The sequence below is a fragment of the Diuraphis noxia genome, unplaced genomic scaffold, assembly GCF_037042655.1.
Source record: "Diuraphis noxia isolate RWA-SAM2 unplaced genomic scaffold, SU_Dnox_SAM2 contig0020, whole genome shotgun sequence".
Taxonomy (NCBI): domain Eukaryota; kingdom Metazoa; phylum Arthropoda; class Insecta; order Hemiptera; family Aphididae; genus Diuraphis; species Diuraphis noxia.
In genome coordinates this window covers 50,001-55,000 of record NW_028301730.1, presented here as the reverse complement: position 1 = coordinate 55,000, position 5,000 = coordinate 50,001, and the positions used below count along the sequence as shown (strand labels likewise).

Below are 5,000 nucleotides of genomic sequence, written 5' to 3'. Positions count from 1 at the left end.
CACTGCGGTCGTTCAATCGGTAGTAGCGACGGGCGGTGTGTACAAAGGGCAGGGACGTAATCAACGCGAGCTGATGACTCGCGCTTACTGGGAATTCCTCGTTCACGTGGAAAAATTGCAAGCCACGATCCCTAAGCACGAAGGAGGTTCAGCGGGTTACCCGGAAGCCTGTCGGCCCAGGAATGTTAACACACGCTGATTCCTTCAGTGTAGCGCGCGTGCGGCCCAGAACATCTAAGGGCATCACAGACCTGTTATCGCTCAGTCTCGTGCGGCTATTTTCGTCCGCCGCCTGTCCCTCTAAGAAGAGTTTAAGCTCCTGGGAGCCGGCGGTAGCCCTAGTAACGTATCGTGATCCGCCGGCGACGGCCGCGAACGCGGCGCGCTTCACCGCGGAGCCCAGCGCACGACTGACGCACGGCGACCGGAGGTTGCCCCCCGACCCCCGCACGCCCGCCGCACGCCGGGACGCGGATGGCGCGGCCGCGCCCGACGACCGCCGTGGACGACGGGCGAACGCGTTCGGGGATACCGGGCCGAGCCGACGGGAACGCGAACGCAGACGGCCGAAACCGCCGGCGCCGCGCCCACGCCGACCCGGGTTTACCCGCCTAGTTAGCAGGACAGAGTCTCGTTCGTTATCGGAATTAACCAGACAGATCGCTCCACCAACTAAGAACGGCCATGCACCACCACCCACCGAATCAAGAAAGAGCTCTCAATCTGTCAATCTTTCCGGTGTCCGGGCCTGGTGAGGTTTCCCGTGTTGAGTCAAATTAAGCCGCAGGCTCCACTCCTGGTGGTGCCCTTCCGTCAATTCCTTTAAGTTTCAACTTTGCAATCATACTTCCCCCGGAACCGAAAAGCTTCGGTTTCCCGGAAGCTGCCCGCCGGGTCGTTAATGAAACGCCGGCGGATCGCTAGCTGGCATCGTTTACAGTTAGAACTAGGGCGGTATCTGATCGCCTTCGAACCTCTAACTTTCGTTCTTGATCATACGAGAACGTACTTGGCAAATGCTTTCGCGTCAGTTCGTCTCGAGACGATCCAAGAATTTCACCTCTAACGTCTCGGTACGAATGCCCCCGCCCGTCTCTGTTGATCATTACCTCCGGTCCCGAAAACCGGCCCGGCGGGACGCGCGGGCGACTGGCGCCCGCGGCCCGGCGGCCCGCGCACGGAAACGCCCCGGAAGGCGGTTTCGCGCGCCCGCGAAGGGCGGAGATGCGCGGGACCGAGGTCTTGTTCCATTATTCCATGCGACCAGTATTCAGGGCCTTTTGACGAGACGGCCGTGAAGCCGCCCCGCCAGATTTGAGCCTGCTTTGAGCACTCTAATTTGTTCAAAGTAAACGTGTCGGCCCGCCGACGGCACTCGGTGAAGAGCACCGCGCAGCAAGATTGGAGTAGGCGGCCGCCGTCGTCGAACCCCGACGGCCGCGCGACGCGTGGCCGCGCGGCGCGCCGGGAGCACGAGACACGTGTCCGCCTGCCGACAATACGTCCGGCCGACGTGCCGGTAACTAACACCCCGAGACGGCTGACGAGCGCGACGGCGACCGCGCCGACGGGACACGTGGTCCCGCGGCACGGCCGGCCGCGACACGCCGGACCGCCAGGGTGGTCCGGCACCGCCCAGACACAGATCCGACTACGAGCTTTTTAACCGCAACAACTTTAATATACGCTATTGGAGCTGGAATTACCGCGGCTGCTGGCACCAGACTTGCCCTCCAATTGATCCTCGTTTAAAGGTTTTAAAGTGTTCTCATTCCGATTACGGGGCCTCGGATGAGTCCCGTATCGTTATTTTTCGTCACTACCTCCCCGTTCCGGGAGTGGGTAATTTGCGCGCCTGCTGCCTTCCTTGGATGTGGTAGCCGTTTCTCAGGCTCCCTCTCCGGAATCGAACCCTGATTCCCCGTTACCCGTTACCACCACGGTAGGCATGGAACCTACCGTCGACAGTTGATAAGGCAGACATTTGAAAGATGCGTCGCCGGTACGGAGACCGTGCGATCAGCTCGAAGTTATTCAGAGTCACCAGGTCTTTGCGCGGGCCGCGATCGGGACGCGCACGAAGCGCGCCGCGACGGGCCGGTTTTGATCTAATAAAAGCGTTCCTCCCGCGCGCGACGCCCGAGAGCGCCGCGACGGTCGGAACTCTGTCGGCATGTATTAGCTCTAGAATTACCACAGTTATCCAAGTAACTTGGGTACGATCTAAGGAACCACAACTGATTTAATGAGCCTTTCGCGGTTTCACCTTAATGCGGCTTGCACTGAGACATGCATGGCTTAATCTTTGAGACAAGCATATGACTACTGGCAGGATCAACCAGGGATCTCGGGTTTACTGCTACCGCGCCCCGCGACCGCCACGCGCGTGGCGGCCTGGGACGCGTGCGTCCGAGCGCCGGTCCGACGCCCCGCGGAAGGGGGCGGCGAGCCGACGCCGAGGGCGATCGCGTGGCCGGGACCGCTGTGGGTCACGGCCGCGCGACCGACCGCGGTTCAACAACAACAAAATGTGTGTGTGGTGTGGTCGGCACACGGAGTGCGACACGTTGACGAGACGGACCGGGTGACGGTCGACCGCCGGGTTCGGGTGACGGTGTGTGCACGGGTCCCCGGCGAGCGTACCGAGACCGGCTCTCGCCCGATTCGTAACGGCCCCCAGCCGAGATCGAGGGGGAAGCCGGGACGCGACGCGAAGTCCGCCGTCCCGTGGCTTCGCCCCGGCGACCGCCGGGCGCGGCGACGATGGCCGGCCGCGGCGGGAATGTTCTGGCGTCGAGTGTTCGTGACACGCGGAACGGTAACGGGAGTCGTCATCGGTGTGGATTGGCGCGCGCCGCGCAAACACCGGCTGGTGGACGCGCGGCGCCGGTTGAGTTTCGCCACTCGGATTGCGAGATGGGTCGGCGGCCGAAACGCGGACGCGTGTCACCTTCCGCCGGCTCTCACCGGACCGGCCACTCAACCGACGGTGTCCCGCGTACGTGGACGACCGTCAGTTGGCGGCGACCGGTGGGCGCCGCGAGGTGTACGCGCCGTCTTCGGCGTCGCCCGTGGCTTTGCTGTTGTGGTGTTCGTGATCGGCGGCCGGCCGTCGACTGCAACGCCGACGACCGAACCGCTCACAAATTTACAAAATCCCGGGTTTTTCCACCTTAATGGCGTAGCGTCGTTCGTGTAACAGTGGACGCGCGCCCGTGGACTACCGCAATCCGCGCCCGTATCGGATCCCCCCGCCCGAACACTAATACCCCCGCCACAATCGCATTTCGCCTAACGTTGTTACAAGTCGTCGACCACCGTACGCACGCCGCTTGGCGGCACGGCACGAAAAAAAGTGGCGGGACGCAAATCTAGCCGGCCGACCACCTACGACACCGACCACCGGGCGCGCGGATTGGGACAGTGATAATACATTTCGTCTAACCGACCACCCGTAATGGCGTAGCGTCGCTCGTGCAACAGTGGACGCGCGCCCGTCAACTACCGCAATCGGCGCGCGTATCGGTTCCCCCCACCCGAACACTAATACCCCCGCCGCAATCGCACAATCGAAAAATATTTAAAAATCGCATCACGTCCGTCGGACCTACTATTCCTGATAGTATTCGGTGCGCCCGACGAGATCACCTCTTTGGTTCGTCCACCGAACACCGACCGATAACGAGTTATTGGGTTTGGAAAAAATCGCGATCCAAAAACTCCGGTTTCGAAACCCCGTGCAACGTCGACGTCCGGGCAGCCCGCATGCGACCTACCCCGGCTCGACGGACCACCGTGGACGGTCGACTGGAAAATAAAACGTGTTCATCGTAAACGACGTTAGGACGCGCGTAACAGTGCTACGTAATTTTTTTTCACCCGACCACCCGACATGAACAAATCTTCTCCCGTCCCACCGACCGCGGTCTACCCGGGCCACCCGAGCGCATTTCGTCTAACCGACCACCCGTGACGTTGTTACAAGTCGTCGACCACCGTACGCACGCCGCTTGGCGGCACGGCACGAAAAAAAATGGCGGGACGCAAATCTAGCCGGCCGCCATGCGGTCCCGAGTAGCAGTACCGGCCGACCGCCTACGACACCGACCACCGGGCGCGCGGATTGGGACAGTGATAATACATTTCGTCTAACCGACCACCCGTAATGGCGTAGCGTCGCTCGTGCAACAGTGGACGCGCGCCCGTCAACTACCGCAATCGGCGCGCGTATCGGTTCCCCCCACCCGAACACTAATACCCCCGCCACAATCGCACAATCGAAAAATATTTAAAAATCGCATCACGTCCGTCGGACCTACTATTCCTGATAGTATTCGGTGCGCCCGACGAGATCACCTCTTTGGTTCGTCCACCGAAAACCGACCGTTAACGAGTTATTGGGTTTGGAAAAAATCGCGATCCAAAAACTCCGGTTTCGAAACCCCGTGCAACGTCGACGTCCGGGCTGCCCGCATGCGACCTACCCCGGCTCGACGGACCACCGTGGACGGTCGACTGGAAAATAATACGTGTTCATCGTAAACGACGTTAGGACGCGCGTAACAGTGCTACGTAATTTTTTTTCACCCGACCACCCACCCGACATGAACAAATCTTCTCCCGTCCCACCGACCGCGGTCTACCCGGGCAACCCCGAGCGCATTTCGTCTAACCGACCACCCGTGACGTTGTTGCAAGTCGTCGACCACCGTACGCACCCGCGTAAATCGAACGCTGCACGCCGCGTGGCTGCACGGCACGAAAAAAAATGGCGCCGCCTGCGCGGGCGGGACGCAAGCCGCGTCCCGCTAGCCGGCCGCCAGGCGGTCCCGCGTAGCAGTGCGGCCGACCACCGGGCGCGCGCGGATTGGGACAGTGATAATACAACATGCACACTGTCCTTATTACCTTCTGGTAGATGAGGACAGTGCACTGTCCCTATCGTCCCCGATAGCGATGAGGACAGTGCACTGTCCTTATCGTCCCCGTTAGCGATGAGG

The 5,000-nt window shown here is 61.2% G+C and overlaps 1 non-coding gene across 1 annotated transcript in view; it reads right to left on the bottom strand.

Annotated features, from left to right (window-relative positions):
- Window positions 1–2,345, bottom strand: part of LOC149053943 (small subunit ribosomal RNA) — a 2,488-nt gene extending 143 nt beyond the window's left edge. The window contains exon 1 of the ribosomal RNA XR_016192429.1: window positions 1–2,345. This exon is cut by the window's left edge and continues 143 nt beyond it. This is a non-coding gene — a ribosomal RNA (small subunit ribosomal RNA).
- Window positions 2,346–5,000: the final 2,655 nt, after the last annotated feature.